Source organism: Gopherus evgoodei, chromosome 6 (genome assembly GCF_007399415.2).
Source record: "Gopherus evgoodei ecotype Sinaloan lineage chromosome 6, rGopEvg1_v1.p, whole genome shotgun sequence".
Lineage (NCBI taxonomy): Eukaryota > Metazoa > Chordata > Testudines > Testudinidae > Gopherus > Gopherus evgoodei.
This window is the reverse complement of record NC_044327.1, coordinates 128188765-128210051: the sequence shown is the minus strand read 5'-3', so window position 1 is coordinate 128210051 and position 21287 is coordinate 128188765.

Sequence of the window (21287 nt, the reverse complement as noted above, 5' to 3'; positions counted from 1 at the left end):
TCTGGTCCTGCTATGGTAGCACTTTATGGTGCACTTCCATTTCAATGACTGTTGCTCTGTTTCTGGTTTTTCAATGGTCATGGATGAAGTGTTTTTTGGTTTTTTTCTTGCAGCTCTTCATATAAGCCAGGAAAAAATATAAAAAATGTTTGGGCTTCAATGGAATTGCTTCAATGGTGGCCTCAACTGTTGCAATGAATCCTGGGTCAATTTGCCTTCTAAAAGTTCCATTGTCATTTGGGAGATGACATACATACTAGGTATTTGTCTTTGTTAACCATTCGGCAAGTGCCTGGCATGTAGTGTTACTATTACCATAGCTCCACATTGTGTGGTGGCTGTTGAAATCACCAACGTAAGTAGCTGGGTAATAGATGGTGGGTAATGGGGAAGAAGGCCAGTCAGTATTTGGTGGTTTATACACATTAGCTACCATTATTTTGCCGATTCGTATTCAGCTGGTGAAGATTCCAGAGTTGCGTCTGGTGACTATCATATCGTTATCCTCAATGGCCTGCTTGGGGTGTGTGGCAAGGCTGTGTTTTGGGTGATGGATGGAAGCAAGATGGCAGCATCATTCTTGAGCATCATCTTTGATATGGGCTTCTTGCAAGGTGATGAAGTCAATCATGTTGTCTCACACAATGCGAGCTAGGTAGTCACTTTTAAATTGAGACATACCTTGAACATTCAATTGGCAAATTAGTAGCTTTGCTGTTTTTGCCTGAACTATTTTTTTTTAAAGTACTCTTTTCTGGAAAGGAACAAAAAGCACTCTCCATCCATATTCATGGCTTAATTTGCAAATGCAGGACAGTGGCCAGATTTCACAGCTTTCTTTTATACTTAGGTAGAATCAGAGCTGTAGACAATGTCTTTAGGGCAATAAAACAAGAGATCTTTTTCTTTTTTTTTTTTTTTTTTTGGTTGTGATCTTCTATACAGACAAGTAACTAAGCACAGACATGTAGAGCACTCATTCAACCAACTGATATCCAGGTGAATGATCAGCACCCAAGGGGCTGAAAGGGCATATATTCAGAAATTCATAACTTTTTCTCACCTGGTCTGAGAGTTTAGTGATGGTTTGTGTAAGGGCAGGATTTTTTTCCTTCCTTGCTTCTTTAACGCTATTCTGTTGAACATCAGTGTATGCAGTTTTACCTGGGCTGAAAGAGAAGACAATTGATGATCTACAGATTGTAGCCAGTCTTGCACCATAAATCAGCCAATGGAGGAAGTCTGAAAGCTATATCTTTGCTTACTTTTTGGAAGACTGAATATGCTTTTGAATAGCAGCAAGCTATTTATCTGCCATTTGATCTACAGCACAAAAGCTTGTGGTACCCATCCATGTGATATCTGACTAGAACCTTGTTATATCTGAGAAGCCAATAGGCCTTCTGGCTTCTTTCATTTATATTCTTAGTATTTCATCATTGCAGCTGAGTTTGTAATTAGGCCTGGCAGGATTCAATTTAAATGAATATATATATATATAATTTTGACAATTAATATCCATTATTATTTTTATTATTCAATTTTTATTGTTTAAACCACCTCCCTAGGTAACCCGTTCCAGTGCTTCACCACCCTCCTCGTGAAATAGTGTTTCCTAACATCCAGTCTAGACCTCCCCCACAAGAACTCGAGACCATTGCTCCTTGTTCTGTCATCTGCTACCATGAGATGCACTGATATAAATGTCAATCAGTAACAGTCAGAGGAAGTGCAGCTCCTCCACCCTTGCTCCTGCAGGAATCCGGTGTTACCAGCCCCATGGCAGCACAGGGAGCCTGCTACAGCTCTGCTTTCACTGGAGTGAGGGAGCAGTGACAGCAGGGCTGTGGAGGTCTCCTTAAACTGCTGCAGGGCTGGTATGGTTACTACCTTTGAAAAACAAAAAAAACTGGCACACCTCCACCAAGGCAAGCTCGCCGCAACCCCAACCACAAGGCAACTCTGCATCCTCCTCTCCTTCAATAACTGCTTATAGTATCTAGAGAGACAATGCTTATAGCTAAGAATTATAACATTGCATGCAGTAGTATCGGAACAATTTTTATAGTAAGGGTGCTGAAAGCCACTAAGTGAAACCGTAAATCCTCTATATAATGGAAATAGCTTCAAGCCTGGGGGTGCTGCAGCACTCCCAGCAATGCTACTTCCAGCACCCAGACACAGTGCACTTGTGTGTTGGTGGACACATAGCTGCTGTAATTTTCAACAGTTTTGATCTGTTATTACATAAACTGTGAAAGTGGGAACCCTGCAGCATCTTTAGTGGGACACAGACACTTTTAACATTAGCTATCCTAGTTTATTGTGCTAATAATGCAAATCTCTAGACTCACATTAAAACAACTTGTCAGATTCAATATTTTTTTTTTCTGGCAACTGGCAAATCCATAAAAAAAAAAAAAACTGGCCAGGCTGGTCAAATGATGATGATTGGTGATCTTTGGATTTGAGAATGATCCCTACCATGGATTTACATATGGTTCCTGAGATGACTCAGGAGTCCGATCCTGGTAGAATCTCCACCCTTAGAGGTTTTTCAGGCCCTCTTAAAAACAAAGAGTTTGACAAGTTTGATAAAACCCTGGCTGGGATTATTTAGTTGGGGTTGGTCCTGCTTTGAGCAGAGGGTTGAATGAGATGACCTCCTGAGGTCTCTTCCAACCCTAATATTCTATGATTCTATTATCTGTTGCAATTAATGTTTACTAATATCTATTGATTTTAATCAGATCCTTTCAAGTGCATTTATAACTAATGAGCAGGTAGAGCTTGGAGAAGTGAAGGAAGATGGAATTCTGATAAAGCATTCCCTGTTTATTATCATGTATATAACTTGGATGTTCCAAATTTGTGAATGTTTGGCCTAGAACTCTTCTTGATCTTGTAGGAGTTAAAGGCTATGCTTTGTGTCATTAGAAGGTCGTTTTCCCACAGTTTGCAAAAAGAGTGTAGGGTGAGCTCTTCAAAGGATCCCAAAGAAGGTCGGCAACCAACTTCAGAGGCATTTAAGTGTCTAACACCCTTAGGATTCATAGAAAGTCTCAGCTTCTGTTCCAAGCTTTAATTCCTTATATTATAAATGATTCCAAACAGGATCATTAATATACAAGAAAACAAAGAGGCATTTGTGTGTATGTGTGTGTGTGTTCGTTCTATGAATTTACAAGGCTATACTCAACTAGTGGAAACTCATTTCTAAACATTTTAATATTTTATGCTGACTATTCTCATCCACACTTGCCGACTTTCACAGGGTAAATAAGCACCCGACTTTCACAATAATTCAAAAATCAAGCTAATCCCATTTCAAAACAAGGCCAAAACAAGACAATCCCTAATAACTCCAAAAATCTATGTGACTACATCCCTTGCTGTGCATCCCTGACTCTCTCCTCGCCTTGCTCCTGCTTGCCGGCAACCAATACATAAATAAATAAATACAAAAGAAGAAGCAACAAGCCAAACAAGCAAAAAACTTGCCAGTGAGCAACTCACAAGCCTATTAAGTCAAAAACAAGCCCAATTTCTGCATTTTTCCATGGGTTTGGCATGTGTAGTGTGGAAGTTATGTGTCCAGATGGGTGAGCAAGTAGTTAAGGACATAGAGGTCAATGGTAATTGGGATGAATTGCAACACGGATTTAGTAAAGGTAGATCGTGTCAAACCAATCTGATCTCCTTCTTTGAGAAGATGACGGATTACTTAGATAAAGGAAATGCGGTAGATATAATTTACCTAGATTTTAGTAAGGCGTTCGACACGGTTCCGCACGGGGAACTGTTAGTCAAATTGGAAAAGATGGGAATGAATATGAAAGTTGTAAGGTGGATAAGGAACTGGTTAAAGGGGAGACTCCAGAGGGTCGTATTGAAAGGTGAATTGTCAGGCTGGAAGGAGGTCACTAGTGGAGTCCCTCAAGGATCGGTTTTGGGACCGATCTTATTTAACCTTTTTATTACTGACCTTGGCACAAAGAGCGGGAATGTGCTAATAAAGTTTGCGGATGACACGAAGCTGGGGGGTATTGCTAACACGGAGAAGGACAGGGATACTATTCAGGAAGATCTGAACCACCTTGTAAACTGGAATAATAGAAATAGGATGAAATACAATAGTGAAAATGCAAGGTTATGCATTTAGGAATTAATAATAAGAATTTTGGTTATACGTTGGGGGCGCATCAGTTGGAAGCGACGGAGGAGGAGAAGGACCTTGGGGTACTGGTTGATAGTAGGATGACTATGAGTCACCAATGTGATACGGCTGTTAAAAAAGCAAATGCGATTTTGGGATGCATCAGGCAGGGTATTTCCTGCAAGGATAAGGAGGTGTTAGTACCATTATACAAGGCGTTGGTGAGACCCCATCTGGAATACTGTGTGCAGTTCTGGTGTCCCATGTTCAAGAAGGATGAATTCAAACTGGAACAGGTTCAGAGACGGGCTACAAGGATGATCCGAGGAATGGAAAAACTGCCTTATGAAAGGAGACTCAAAGAGCTTGGCTTGTTTAGCCTGGCCAAAAGAAGGCTGCGGGGGGATATGCTTGCTCTATATAAATATATCAGGGGGGTTAACGTTAGGGAGGGAGAGGAATTATTTAAGTTTAGTACTAATGTAGGTACGAGGACGAATGGGTATAAACTGGATATTAGGAAGTTTAGACTTGAAATTAGACGAAGGTTTCTAACCATTAGGGGAGTGAAGTTCTGGAACAGCCTTCCGAGGGAAGTAGTGGGGGCAAAAGACTTTCCTGGCTTTAAGACAAAGCTTGATAAGTATATGGAGGGGATGTTATGATAGGATTGTTAATTTGGGCAATTGATCTTGGATTACCACCAGATAGGTCTGCTCAATGGTCTGCGGGGAGATGTTGGATGGAATGGGAACTGAGTTACTGCAGAGAATTCCTTCTTGGGTGCTGGCTGGTGACTCTTGCCCACATGCTCAGGGTTTAGCTGATCGCCATATTTGGGGTCGGGAAGGAATTTTCCTCCAGGGCGGATTGGCAGGGGCCCTGGAGGTTTTTCGCCTTCCCCTGCAGCGTGGGGCATGGGTCGCTTGCTGGTGGTTTCTCTGCAGCTTGAGGTCTTCAAACCAATTTTGAGGATTTCAATAACTCAGTCCTGGGATAGGGGTTGTTATAAAATTGGATGGGTGGGGTTCTGTGGCCTGCCTTGTGCAGGAGGTCAGACTAGATGATCAGATTGGTCCCTTCTGACCTATGAGTCTATGAGTCTATGAGCAGTATTCTGAAATAGGATAGACAAGGTTAATAGAATTTTCACATTGGCTCTCCAGGTCATTCTTGCCAGTTTCTGGAGGAGATTTATGTTGTCACAAATATTTTTCAGCTGCTGGTGGTATTTGAGGCTTCAGTCTAATGTCACACCAACATATTCCAAGGTGGGGATCATGTCTTACCTCTTGGCCACATAAGTCCAAGTGTAGCTCGGCTCTAGCCTTTTGACTGGTTAGTCAAATGCTGACACAACAGTTTAGTGTCATATGATTTTCGCTGCCAATAGAAGAAATATTCTTCAGTGGTTTGAAAGTCCTTGGTTAGGATTTGTTTTGGAGTAGGTACATTCCATGCCTGAGTAGTCAGAGCAATGCCATTAGCACAGACACATTTTTGTGATGATATCTGAGGAAGGTTGCTGGTGTATATATTAAACAAGATCCATGTTAAAACTGATCTCTGTGGTAGGCCATCACTGAGAGCATGTGGCCTGCTGATTTGCTCACCAAGGAAAATGTAAAATTTACAGGTGGTCAGTATTTCTCAGAGGAAGTTTATCATTGCATTACACAGGATAATTTTGCTGGCATTCAAAAGAAGGCTATTTTTCCCATACAGTGTGATAGCTGGCAGATAAGTAAGGAAACTGACCCAGTTTTGAGGTTTTGCTGGAATCTCACCTCAGTCTTGTATTGTTAAGGCTAGCACTTGGTCAGTCCTGCCGTGGCCTGGTGAGAAACCTGTTTATTTATTCAATAACATTGCTCTTGCAAGGGCATAATCCTTCACATGTTCTGCCCATGAGCTTGTACGATGTGCAGAGGATGGATATGTGCCATTACAATGAAAGATTACTGGTTGGCTTCCTGGCCTTGGCAATAGCAATGACATAGCCTCGTGCTAGATCACTGGGACAAGTTCTGGGGATTGGATATTGGAGAACCGTGAAGCTGTCATTTCTATCTCTTGGCTCTGAGGTTTTTAAGACATTCTGGAAAGACACCATAAGGGACTGCAGCTTTCCTGTCTTCCAGGAATGAAAGGGCCTTATACACTTTCTCGGTGAAGGGCAATGATATAGGGTCAGGGCCGGCTCCAGGCACCAGCGCAGGAAGCAGGTACAGCCAACGGAGAGGGGCAGCATGTCCGGCTCTTCGGTGGCAATTTGGTGGCAGGTCACTTGGTTTCTCTCGGAGGGAAGGACCTGTCACCGAATCAGTGCCGAAGAATAAAGCAGTGGTGGTAGAGCTTCTGCCAAAGTGCCACAGATGGCAGCTTTTTTTTTTTTTAATTGCTGCTTGGAGTGGCAAAAAAGCTGGAGCTGGCCCTGTATAGGTTGGAGGAAGCAGGGCATGAGCTGACTATCTGTTGCAGCTCGATGCATATTTTGCAAACTTTGGGCTTCCCAGGGTCTGTCCTGTTACATGCAAAGGCAACAGAAGTGGTTACTTGGCAAAAGGTGACTTCTTTTCAAGCCACTTCAAGAGAAGCATAAGCCCAGCTCTTCAATGAAACAGTTTTTTGTTGGAACAGAAATTTTTTGTGGGAACTTATCAGTTCTGACAAGAAGGGTTCTTAGATCCTGGACAGAATGTCTGGTCAAAACCAGACATAGACAGTCCACTCTACAACAGCCAGGACACTCACCTGGAAGGCCAACTCTCAAGTCTCTACTCTGCTTGATTCAGAGCAGGGATGTAAATCTTGGTGTCCCACATCTCAGCTGAGGGCCATAAACACTGGCATATAGAGGCAATCTCTCTTGAGGAAGCTGATCATTTTATATAAATAATTAAATATCTATTAGGCCAAAAAGCAGATTACAGTATTTATCTGGAACCTAGGAGACCCACATTCAAGTCCTTGGCCTGAATTAGGCAGGGCAGGGAATTGAACTGCGGACTCCCACATCCCTGCTGAATGACCTAAACACTTTAGGGGTTGGGGGATGTTCTTGTTTTCTGACTGTAATTTGGGGAACAGAAGTCTTAAGAAGTTGTTTTGTCCCAATGTTGAACAGAAAAAATTTTTGCTTGGCTGGAAATCTATTTCCCACTTGCTTCTTGGTGGCCCAGTTGCTGTGCAGATTGGTTGTTGCCCAGGCTTGGAACTGCTGCAACTTTGGGGTCCACAGTGCAAGTTTATATTGTTGAGGTAATGTCTATCCAATCTATGACCCATTATGGTAGGATGACGGTACCTCTATTTTGCACATATAAAGGATATTTCATCCAAGGACCTCAGCTTGCTTTAATCACTCATTATACCTAATCATGCCTCAGTGAGGTAGATGAGCCAGGGTCTCAAGCCAAATCAGCACACAGACAATTTTATTTCTTCTTCTTTATGTTGCAATGTGTTGTTGCTAAGGCCCCAAATCCTGTAATGAACTCTGCATAAGTGGATCTCTACATCCAAATTAAGCACATAGCCCTAAATTAACATCTGACTAACCCCTAGTCTTCAAGATCATCCAGGCAGCTATTATTTTCTTCCCTCAAAATGTCTCCCGTAACCTTCTGAAGTTATGTGCACTGTATTACTGTACATAGCATTTCCACTGCTAACTATGGAGACTAAATTCTCATTTTAGTGAGAACCTGGAGCAATACTATTGACTTCAATGGAGATATTTGATTTTCTTTTTTTTGGCACTGGTGCAGCCGAGAATAAAACTTGACTGTAACAGTCTATTTTGTATTCCAGCAACTATTGCAGCCTGAACTGATCAAATTTTAAAGAGGACTGGACAAAGCACTACAAAATATACTGTAGGGAACAATCCTGCCCTGTTTCATGATGGGAGAGGTGAAACAGATCCGATGACCCAACAGGGCTTTCCCATTGCTAATTTCCATGATTCACCATCATTCCTCTCCTCCATGTCTTGATTAAATATTGAGAGGAATCATTATTTATACATAAACATAATCATTTAAAGGAACTTCAAATTGAGTCAACTACAAACACTTTGTTAAAGGAAGGCAACGTTCAAAAGATCCTGTATTTCTGACTCCCAATTAGACCAGAACATTAAGGAAATATATTGCAATTAAGTTTATATTCAGTGCATGGAACTTGTTGCCAGATAACAGAAATCTTTTAATTTTTTTAAATTTGATTTTATTCTATCATGATATCACAGTATGAGTTCATTATTTCAGATAAAATACAGACAAATATTATTGAATGTTATAAATAAATAAATAAATAAATAAATAAATAAAGCCAAAGTATCTAATTAAACAATTGCCAGTTCAAACCCACAATTAGAAACAAAAACAAATATAAAATTATGCAGCAGTAAAGGGCCTCTTGTCTTCTTAATGGGCACATGCAACTCCCATTACTATTAACTTCTTGAGCACTGAAGCTGGGTATGCTCCATCTCATTAAATCATACTGAGGAACTGAAGCAATGTGAGCTTACTGATTGTTACTAATTCTGTCTCCTAAGGGACCCAGATACCTCTGAACTGCCAATCTTCCCCTTCCTAGCTACCTGTGAATTCCACAATCTCCTGTTCCACTATCCCACTATTGATTTAGTTGGGTTTGGTCCAGCTTTGAGCAGGGGGTTGGACTAGATGACCTCCTGAGGTCTTTTCCAACCCTAATCTTCTTTGATTCTATGAACACACAGCAGGCCCAACCTGACTCCTTTATTCTGCTTCCCCGCTCTAACCCTTCCTCTTCTTGACCTCTGCTTTAACCTTCCTTCCAACTGCTAGAAACTCTCCCACAACCCTCCTGGATATGCAGACTTAACACCACTCCTCCCAGCTTCTAGTTATCTGCTCTTCCCACATATCCTCCTATAAAAGAGTCACAGGTCCTAACTGCTGATGGCTCTCTCCTGCTTCCTATTCTCCCACTTAGGCACAAACCTCCTGCCACTCGGCTTGTTGTTCCTTTCTTCTGACATGTGCTAGACGTCACTTGTGACCCAGTATCAGGCTTCCTCTCTCTTCTGCCTGCCACCTGAGACTACAGCTCTAATCCAACCTACTTACAAGATCCAGAAACCTCCCATCTCAGCATGCCCTGCGAGTACACACGTTACAAATGACACACTGTCATGAACCGGCTGGCTCCCAGGTTTTCGTCCTCCCCCATCACAAACATGACTCACACATTGCTTTGCAAAGGCTGCTCCTGCGGCCTGCATTGTATACTTCAGGATGCTGCACAATGCATTAAGGCCCAACTGCCTTTTGATTTTCATTGCTTCCATTTTAAGGGAACCACCTCAAGCTTAATTTACAATGGTGCTAAACACCTGCCTTTGATTTCAACAGGAGTTTTGCCTCCTACATTCACAGAGCATTACTGCACTGATTGTGGTTTGTAGCATAGAGCTTTCAAGACTCTGGGAATTAATTAGTTTAGAATTTACAGCAAGCAAGAATGGGGCACACCCGGTAATATTCTTAAACTGTTTCCCATTTAGGAACTCTTGCTGGTTCTCTGCGTGACGTTGATTTGCACCAAGTTGCCTTGCCTGAACATCTTAGCTCCAAGTGGTTACATTTGCACCAGTGCATTATTCAAATCCTGAAGGGAAATTCAGACCCCTGACAACAAATTGTTAATTGGATTGTGTAGACAAAAAGCCAATGGTTAAATGTGCTCACTACAGAACTGTAGCTAGACTCACAGGGAAAGATCCCTCATCATCAAAGCTCCTCCTTTTGAGATTTCTTTGTTCTCTAGTGAGGAATCCACAGTACACATTAGAGTACTGCATGACTGTACATCTACTGTGGTGAGACAGGACATTTTTATCTCCCTTGAAAGAACTGTACAAACAAAATGATTTTTTGGCTCTCTGGTAATTCCAAAAAAGTGTGAGGGGGAAATAATGTTGAGTCAACACAAAATTATTTCTTTTTCAATTTTTTTGGCAAATCAAAAAGTAAAACTAAGTAAATTGTTACCAGTCAATCTGAAATGAAATGTTTCATTCAATTTTGTGTTTTATAAAACTTTTTTTTCAAATGCAGTGGAAGGAAATTGAAAAATAATTTTTTGTACTGAAAAGTCAAGCATTTTGTTTTCATAAATATATGAACAAAACATTGTGATTTTTTGGATTTTTTTCCCCCTTCTTTTTTTTTTAAATGTCCTTTTTTCCCCCAACCAAAACAATTAAGCAGATTCTGCCTTCATTTGTGACATGTTTTTTTTTACACAAAAAAGGTTTCAGTTGACTTTTTATCTCTAGTTCCAACTATGATGAGCACTATCACAAGCCAACAATAGGAAGGAAGTAGAACGTTCTCAGCTAATGGTGCTTTGTAGTAACTCATAACATGACTTGTTACTGGGATGATAATAGATGAGGCATCCCATGGAAAAAAATCAATTGCATCTTGTTTCCTTGTGGCTAAAAGCTAATGGGCATGATATGTGGCCCCCCAATCAAAAGTGAAAGGCTTACTTCTCTGCTCAGTTATAAAGGTGAAAGTCAAGAGTAACTCCATGGAGGTCTGGGGCATTGCAAAAGTGTAAGTGCAAATAGAATAAGGCTTGAAGAGCCTGTATTTCCCCTGATGTAAGCCTTATTGGAACCCCATTATAATAAGGAGGAAGAAGATGACAGTGAGTATATCAAAGCGCCTAGAGGTTCTAATCGGTGCCATATTCAGCTGGTGCTGTACACACATATAGCAGATGGCCTCTTGCCATTGATTTCACAAGGAGTTTTGCTTGATTCGGGACTGTAGCACTGGGTTCCAAATTACATACGAATCTTTCTTTCCTCCTTTTTTTTTGTTGTTGTTGTTTAGAACACCAGAGTTGCTTTCATTATAAATCCTGTGAGTTTTATGGGTTTCATTATAACATAATTCCACTAAAAATATGAGGATTAAGAAATAAACTCATTAGTTATGTCTTCAGGGGATGAGCACCTTCACCTACTCCACCCCCACGCCCCCGTAAAGTCGTCATAAAATGATATGTAAGATATTTGAAATGACTTATTAAAAAGTAATGGTTTGCCAGGCAGCAAGTTGCTCAGCATCTTAGAGTATAAAACATGTATTTAAAGAGGAGCACTTAAATGGCCCTACAAATATAAATTGTCCTGTGCTATACTTATCACCTTCTCATAAAAATATAAGATGCAATAGCTCAAGGCATTGCACATCTAAAAGATGCAAGAACTTCATCAACTTTTTGGAAATAGACCATCCCCCTTCTTTTAAAAAAATATTTGTTTAGAGTTAGTGAAAAAGTTGGAAATCCAAAGAGAATGTACAGCATAGCTACTAACAATCTAAGCTTTGCCCTACAAATGCTTCTCAACCTTGACCTGAAATCTCTTTGGGCATGTGAATAATTCAATCTCCATGTCCCAGTTAGTCTTTAGTTTCTATCTATTCATCCTCCTCCACATTCCCCTCCATAGACACTCCTCTCTCTATTTATCTTAGAGTTTCTATAGTGCCTGTCATCACAGGGTCAAGCTATTGTATGTTGTAAGGGCGATCCAGGATGTCAATCATGGTGAATGATTTTTTCAGTTGTGGGTAGCTGGACTGATGCCAATACATAGACCACCAAACAGCCCACGGAGGTTAATAGCTTTGATTCACTGGACTGAATTTCATCTAGTCACTGGAACAGGGCAAAGACTATAGAAAAAGGGTCTGCGAACATTCATTCAAATAAAAGCCATATGTTTGCTAGGAAAGGATTTGTGGCTCACCTTATACAGTTGCAAAGCATTGCCTGCAAGAAAGTTCTAAGGAAAAAAGACTGGCAAACACTCACATGAACAGGTGTCCACATATAAATACTGTCATGACTATGTATTTGCACAAGTAGTTGCACATTTGATTTGAAAGCTTTTCCTAGAGATGAGTGTAATCCATTTAAGAAACAGAAACATTAATATGAGACTCAAGTGGACAGATCTGATATTAAAATGTTAACAGGGAGAAAACTCAAGGCATGGTTGTGGAGAATCATTTACAAGCACTCCATGGGTGGCAATATGTTCACTTGAACCACTCTGCGAATAATTCTGAATTTGATGGATTTGGAGTGGCCTATAATAATTTGGGAATATTATGTGTTGACCTAGTTATTGTGATGTTTACTGCAGGCATATATGAACTGAATTCAAAAGCTGGATTATCAGGAAATGCACCAAAAAAGTATGAGGTCCTCATATTCTTCTCAGCAAATACTTGAGACATGTCAGGGTCATTCACTTCAATGCCTTTGCTTGGCCCCTCTTCTGGGTTTGAGAATTGGCCTGCTAAACCCAGGGTTGTGAGTTCAATCCTTGAGGGGGCCATTTAGGGATCTGGGGCAAAATCAATACTTGGTCCTGCTACTGAAGGCAGGTGATTAGACTCAATGATCTTCAAGGTCTCTTCCAGTTCTATGAGATATGCATATCTCCATATATTAAACAGGTGACTCAGACCCTGTGAAAGGGGGTTGATCAAAAGCCTTGGAAGGGTTTAAAGAGAAATACATTCCCTTTAAGACATGGGTGATGGAGGTGCTGCTGCACCCCCTGCCTTAAGTGGCTTCCATTATACACAGGGTTTACAGTTCAGTTAAATGGCTCTTAGCAGCCACACTATAAAAATGGTTCCGGTGTCCCTGCTCTAAGAGAGAATTTTGAGACTCAGAGTGTGCCTGCATGCCAATCTGAGATGTGATTGCAGCTGGGGTACCCCTGCCTACACTAGCATGGCTACATAATGGGGTTTGGTTCAGTTATTATAATGATTCAAAATTCAGACCTGAGATCAATATCCTGATTGCAAACACTCACAGAATTCAGGAGGTATCAGAGGGGTAGCCTTGTTAGTCTGGATCTGTAAAAGCAGCAAAGAATCCTGTGGCACTTTATAGACTAACAGACGTTTAGGAGCATGAGCTTTCGTGGGTGAATACTCACTTCGTCGGATGAGAATTCAGGAGGGTATGTATTGGAAGGGCCATCTCTAATAAGAGGTTTCTGATCTCAGTTACATGAATGTAAATCTTGAATAACTCCTCTGACCTAATGGAGGTACTCTGGATTTGTACCATTCGACCTGAGGTTTGAATCTGACCCACTGTACTTTACATTTTTTTTTAATTCAAAAGATCTTAAATCTGTTTACTTCCATTGACTAATTGGGCCTCACAAGACCCTTATTGAGATGGTAAGTAAATATTATGAGGCATGTTTCACAACAGAGTAAACTAAGGCACAGAAAGTAACTTTCACAGAATCCTACAATGGCTTGGGGTCAAAGCCAGTAACAAACCAGAGGATGTTTGATTTGCAACCCCTTCCTCCAACCACTAACAAATGCGTCCCCATGTCCTTGAAAATAACATCTGTGTAGATAGATTCCCTGACCCACAAATCATAAAAGGCTTGGTCAGATCTGTATGCCAAAAGCATTGGTTTCCAGAATATGATTTGTAGGGTTTGACCAAGTTGGTTCATTAGTATGCATCACTGATGCCTTAGGTTGAAAGGGGAGGAAAAAAACCCAGAAACATGAGAAGGAGAAGAACTTAAAAGACCAGTAGTGAGAGGGAAAAATGCTTTTCAAGTGCACTGTAGATTTTCTCTTGCTAATGGATTCTCAACACAAACCCCAGGCAAAAGCAACTGTCATGTGATGTGGATTCTGTATATGATTCTGCTGCTAAAACAGTGTCTGGTGTACACTCCACACAGATTGCCTGGTACTAGGACAAGTTTAGAAACCAAGAGGAAGGGTCAGATAGGAAGGTTATGGGGACAAAGGTTCCAGAGAAGCAAAGTTTTTAGAAGTTTTTAGAATTAGTTTTTAGGATTAGGTCCTAGAAGAAGGTGGCATTTAGGTGAAGGTGAAAGGCAGTTGGGTGGAGACATCATAGGGACCTTAGGGAAAAGGTTCTTGGAGCATTTATCATTGATGAGACAGGCCGAAACAACAATGGGATCTGGGAAGAACTATCTAGTGTGGTAGATGGTAATAGTTAGAAAATGAGGGTCAAATTGGCAGTGACTGGGTTAATTAAAACCAGTCAAGGTAGTGGGACCACAGATAAGGCTATGAGAGAGAAAACTTCCAAAGCATCCAGAAATGCTGATGGGGACAGCAATACTGTATCAGTCAGTGACAGTATTTCCTTTTTCCTCAAGCAGGGAAATACATTTTGAGCGGAGGGGGTATTTTTGTATAGGAGGAGCAGGGGGAAAAGTCTCTGTGACCCATGCTGTGGATTTCTGTTACAGATTAGAGACTCATTTTGCACAAAAGCAGTCAGTGCAAAACTCATAATAGCTAAGATCTCACTTAGAGACCCATTGTGTAGTTCAGAGAGAAGGGTTTTCCACTTTACGCATAAACCCTCTCCAATGCTCCCTTTCTTTTGTTTTCCAGTTCTGGCTTGGATAACAACTTTTAACACAGATGTCTTAACCAAACTGTCTACTATATATGGGTCTGATGGGGCCTAATTAATATACTAATTAAAACTGGTCAAATATTATTGGTCATAAATTTTTCACTGGCTTTTGGATTTTTTTTAACCTGTTCTATAGCTGGTCAAATAGTATTTATGGAGTAGATTAGGACTGATTGGTATCTTTTGCCTTACTTCCTAGTTTTCATAAGGTCTTCCTTACTTTCTATTAGCCCAATACCAGTCTCAGTTATAGGTAATATTACTACAGAGTAACAGAGCTGGCAGTGTTAGAAAGAAAGAAAGAAAGAAAGAAAGAAAGAAAGAAAGAAAGAAAGAAAGAAAGAAAGACAATTGTGTGGATAACAAGACTATTTGAATTATAATAACAAATACAGAGCAAAAGAATGCTTTGGAAGGAATATAAAACCTCATGCTTCAAGGCATAACTCAGTCTCTACCTTCAGGGGGATAGGAGGAAATTGGGTGTCTAGATGTCCCAATTTTATAGGGACAGTCCCGATTTTTGGTCTTTTTCTTATATAAGCTCCTACTACCCATCACCCTCTGTCTCATTTTTTCACATTTTCTGTCTGGTCACCCTAGGAGGAAACTTCCACTGGGGACTGCTCAAAACTGCCTTCTGCAGGATTTCTTCCACTGAAATATCTGGTGCTGAGCACTGGAATACTTGGACAAGTAGTCTGATTCTGTATGGCAATTTCTATGTTTCCTATTAACAGAATATGAGTCCTATTCACTGTCAGGGGTACAAACCACTAGACAACTGCATCTTAATTTCAGTCTCTTCTCTCTTCCACTAACATAAATATAGTTTTTTTAAGTTAATACAAGATTGACCACTGAAATACATGAATGATAGGGATTGGATGTATATTACTTGCATCCTTGGGAAGGGGAAAGAATAGTGTGCTATAGCCACTAGTTTCAAGGGAATACAACTGCTCATACATAATGTTTTGTATGGTCTGAGCTTTAAAGACCATTTGAGGTTACCACTTCATCTTGTATTGGGTAAACATTTAAGAGGTAAATACTTTTACCCAACTTTGCTTCAAGCAAAGAAATAGACCATGAAAACTCAGGAGAACTGATGTGATGTTTTCACTCTATTACATTTACTGAGCTGAGGCTCCAAATTTGAGAGGTATTCAGAACCCTATATATAATGTCCAAGCATAAAAACATCACCGAAGGACAACTTCATTAAGACAAGCCACAAAAGAAAGTTAGCTTGCAGTTTAAGAACTAAATGTTCCAGCACCTTGGTGTAACAGTAAGAAGTAGGGAAAACAAGAGGAGAGCTGGGAGGCAGGAATCCAGAGTTCTCACCACAATATGTTGTCTGACCTTGAGCAAGTCTTTTACCTTCTATGTGTCTCACTCTCCCATTTTCAAAATGAGGGTAAAGATACTTCTCTATCTCTAGGGTCTTGTGATGATTAATAAATAAGCATATAAAACACATTGAAATTCTCAGATAAAAGGACCCACAAAAGTTTAAAGTATGGTTATGCAAGATGTGTCCATCGCTGCATCTGCAGGATTGACACTATAGGCCAAATTCTGTTATTACCCATTCATGCTATTCTGGCAGTGTACAGTGGCTATAAAGGTGATAAAACATCCACCAGAAATATTCCCAACACAGGTGGGTGGAACCATCCTACAAGACCTTACATGTTGCTTGTTGAAGTTTAAGTGAGTTATAGTGGCAAACTCAGCTAGGACTTAATGATTATTTTAGCCAATTAATTTTCTTAGATATTTTTGCCATCAATTCAGAATACATGCTTGGTTGTGGTTTTCTTTTTTTCCAATTTTTCTTTGCATCAGGCAACAGTGAAATGTTGCTGCAGTAAATGCCTGTTGTTTTGCCTTGTACGAATCGTAAAAGAATGTATTATCTTCATTTTTCTTCCTTCTTACCACTTAAATATGTACGAGATTGCTTTGGAGATGTATAGAGAGAGTAAATAGATGTAATGATGTTTTGTAGATGAGAAATAGTCATGCCCTTACATTAGACAGCGGGAAAGCACAGTAAACTTGGATAACAACAACAGGTGACTGGTACACTGATGAGTGAAAGATTGTGATTCTCAGTTACCTCATTTCCACACTGACCACAAGAATGGAGGGGGCAAAGGTGGCTTCCCCCAAAAAACCTTCAGCATCTCATTGAGGGTGTGGGAGAGAGAACGAAAAGCCTCCTTAGACTGTCTATGGGAAAGTGGTTGCCCACCTCTTCTACAGATCACATTAGGGTAGAAATGCCCCCATTGCCTGACCATTTCCCTTCTAGTCTCATCCTTCACATCTTTCCCACATCCCATCCCACCACTCCAGGTGGAGCGACTAAGGTCTGCAGTGGCAGGACTTGGTTCCTGTGCACATGAGTAGTGGGATTGAGGAGAGCAGGGGCTTTTTCAGGAGTGCTCTTTCCTGCCCCTTCTCCCCATTCACTGTAGGAGAGATGGAAAATCAAGGGTGGTCAGGGAAAGAGAGCCAGAAAGACAAAGGGCTTTATGGCTTGACTTTTGAAGGCAGTAGATTAAAAGAGCTGCATATGTATCAATCTGCTAAATAAGGATTAAGGGGAAGTAAAATAGTGTTCTGCAAATATCTAAAGGGTGCAAATAAACCATGGAGTGATAGGAATTATTCAGGGCTTACAAAAAGGAATAACGTGGAGTGATGGGATGAGACTGGGAAAGGGAAAACTTCCACATGGTGAAATGTGGAACAGCTTATCCTGTGGAAAAGCCTCTCAAGAAAATGTAGGAGGCCGCTATCTCGCACATTCAGAGCTAGACAGGACAATGCATTAATAAATGAACTTTGAGGAAGAATCTAGCAGAAAAACAGACCAGATATCTTGGTGTAATGGGTCATCTACCACTGCGGTATCTGATTCCATCGTACATTGCCCCTTCAGTTCTCAAAGCATTGTGTGTTCATTTCAGCCACACAACTCCTATTAACATCAAAGGAAGACTCGAAATTAAAAGCCCCAGGTGCCACTTTAAAAATTCAGGGTTAAAATGATGTTTCATTATTCCACTAGAGAAAGAGATCCCTCAAATGTGAGATCCCCCAAATGTGAACCACCCTCTCCACTTCTTTTCACCGTGAGCAACCTGTCCTGACACGCCTTGCCCGAAAAGGAAGACAAAAACTGTTCCTCTATTGCCTGTGAACAGCTGAATGTGAAAAAGAGGAAACCAGGGACATGTCTTTACCCATTAAAGAAATTAAAGACTTTACTTTTCCACAGAGAATGTGATTTAAAGGCTAATCAGCACCACAGTCCTGTGCATTATCTAAGAAATTGGAAATTACTGGCTACTAAACTCAGCTCTCAGCAGCTCCAGGGGGAATCTCTGCAAGACCTCTGATAACTTTTGAGTCTGTGATGGAATACTGTTTCTCCTCCTATATCGGAATTCATATGCATGTGTGTGTTAGTACATCTGTGTGTGTATATGTGTGAATATACAGAGTATGTATGATATACATACATAGGATAACATATACCTATATATTCTAGTTGCTTGCTTTTTTCCTCTCCTGTTTGCCAGTTTATGCTCTCTGTGCCTTATTTTCTTTGCTGTATTGGCAAGGACTACAAATGTCCTACTTGCTTTCCTTCATCCCATTATATTATTTAATGGTTATCTGTGCACATATATCTCAAAAATATCAATACCAAATGATTCATCTACAAACTGTTTATTGTTTTCTTTTTAAACAAACCCAGAAGAAATATTCATTTCTGGAAGGACGATCTTGTTAAAGTCACTCTAGTTTCAAGATGGTCCAGTGATTAGATCACTAATCTTTGACTGTGAAGACTGTCCCCTGTGAAGACTGTCCCTATAAAATTGGGACATCTGGTCACCCTTTAAGATAACAGCTTAGTATCTGTTTTGAAGCTGGTGTGGAAGGCAAGGACAGACATTCCTGCATGCATGCACACACATTCCCCCTTAGAAGCAGGAAGCTCCTGACCATTCATTTGTGAGTTATGTCAGGGGTACAAAATTGGCAGGCATTTTGAGCACCTCTCAGATCTAGTCCAGCCCTGCAGAGACAAGATATAGCTGCCAACGGTAACATGTCCTAGGTTCAATCTCAAAACAGTTTCTTGTAACTTTACAGAAGTCAGTGGGACTGAGACTGGGGGAAAACACCATAGAGGAGCAATCACAGACTGGAGTCCAAATGTCTTCAGGAGGTGTACTACATCATGGAACCAGAGACAGTGTATTGCCCTAACAGCTACAGTAATTGTCAAGTTTTTTTGTTTTGTTTTGTTTTCCCTTTCTTATTTGACCTTGTGTATATGCTTAATAGTGTAGATTCTGAAACAACTGATTATGTAGTACAACTGTTTAATTTAAATTATCAATATATTATCCAGGGTGAGTCTGCATAAAAGTAGAGGATCTCCGATTGTCAGAAGTCCCAATGCCTGTATTGATTTTGTAAGGTTATATATTTCAGGTTTAGGCCTTGTGTCACATTCTTCATTTTAAAGGAAAATAACAAATCTTTAGTTAGTAATGTTAGTTTATCTAGGGTGCATTGTAACTGCTGTGCTTAATGGTTTATCTTTGGAGTGATATTCATAAAAAGGAATTTGAAATTATTAACTGTGTGCATGTGTCTTATGGTAAAGACTAGTACTGGATTCCTAAGAAGAGAAAAAGTGAATCCTACTATAATTTCCATTTGTAGTATTTAGAGAGTTACTAAAGAAAATCCAGCTGTAGTCTCTTGCAAGGTTAGGAATTCCTGGTCTGTGCAAATACTTTAAGTCAGGTAGAGGGATTAACTAGCACTGAATTGGTAAAGAAATTGATTTACCCCTCCTCTACGTAGGTTATAACGCTAGGCAAGTTATTGGTCTCTAATTGTCTCAGTTCTGCATTTGTAAATTAAGGCCTCTAGCTTTTCCCTACCTCATTGGGTATGAGAGGATAAATACATTAAAGGATGGTGAGGCGCTAGGGTTACAGGGGGCCATATAAGTGCCTTAGATAGATTCATTCCTACTAGTCTAAGCTATTAGGATGTACTTTTTTAAAAGGATGTTCTCTAACTTCACCTCAGTCAAACACACCAACCACTTCACCATTGTTCTATCAATCAGACTCATGACCCATCTTTATTCATCCTCAGAGACGTCCGTGTAAGATTTATCCAAGTCCAAAACAAAGTTGGTTTCTAACTGTCAGCCTTCTTTTAGCCCGTTCTCTGAAAACCAGGCTGTTGGGTTCTTTATATATTATGTATTTACTTTTGTTTCAGATTGTACCATCACCACCCAGAACAAACACAGGTTTTTGATTCAGCACTTAGCTGAGATTGCTGTGTTGGTCAGGCAACAGGCAGAACAGAATTCAGCTAGCTTTCTTTGACATCTTCTATGAATTTTGATTTGCTGACAGCAGCAGGGAAAAAAAAACATATGGAAATGATTAGTATATAGGAATTAGAATATGCATACAGATTAGGTACAAACTATACCAGCAGCAAGTATATGCCATAGCAAAGAATGTGAGCAAAAGACTGATCTTAAGGGAAATCATGTACAAGACCCCATGAGTTCTAGTCTTACCTCTTCTAAATGTCTTATGTGTGACCTAAAACCAATCACTTAACCTGAGTTTCTCTACCTGTAAAATTAGCTACTTCAGAGGGTTTTGTGAAGTTCAATTCATTGATATTTAGAGCAGATAAAAAGTTGTTGAACAAAAACATTTCTGTCATAAAATGGCCCCTTTCAAAAATGGAAATTTTAATAAGTTTTGCTTCCACCCCATCTTCCATTTTTTTTAACAAAACTTGAAATTGAAAAAAGGTATGAAAACTGAAAAAAATCCCTTTTTGTTTCTTTTTTTCTTTTTCAGTGGCAAAATGGGGGGAAGAGAGTAAAGAATGGAAAGGAGGAAAATTGGAGAAAAGAGGGTGAAAAAATGGAACATTTTCTAAACTAAACAATTTCTAAACTCCCCCAGACAAACTGACCATGCAAGTCCTCCATGTGGTGAACTCTTTTTGAAGTCCATAGACCTTAGGAAATGGTCACAATTATTGTCAGGTCAGGGATGAATATAAGCTTCATTTTATTTTAAGTCAGTCTGTTGAAAGATGCCACACTGACCTCTGAATGATTCCATTCTTCCTCAGAAAATATAATGGCCCCTTCTGGATTTAGAATCTATGAAGAACAGACCCACTGGCTTATACTGCTCCTGCACTTTGCTTCACCCTGACCTCTTAATGAGGGGAGTTTTGTCTCCTTACCACTTCTCCTGAGGAGCTTACCACTCACAATAGTGTTTTTTGTAACACAGACAAATGGTCATTAATAACTTGACAGCAGCCCACCTAAGAATCTTCAAATATAGAAGTGGTATGTAGTCATTGCTGGATTTGAAGCAGTGCCTAGAGGTGAAAGGATCTGTAACCAATCACTCAACGTGAGCTTCTTTTTTCAATGGAGATATTTCATAATCTGCTTTCTGGATTTAAACTAAATTACCTTGACAATGAAATTCGGTCACAGGTGTTAACATCAAGGACA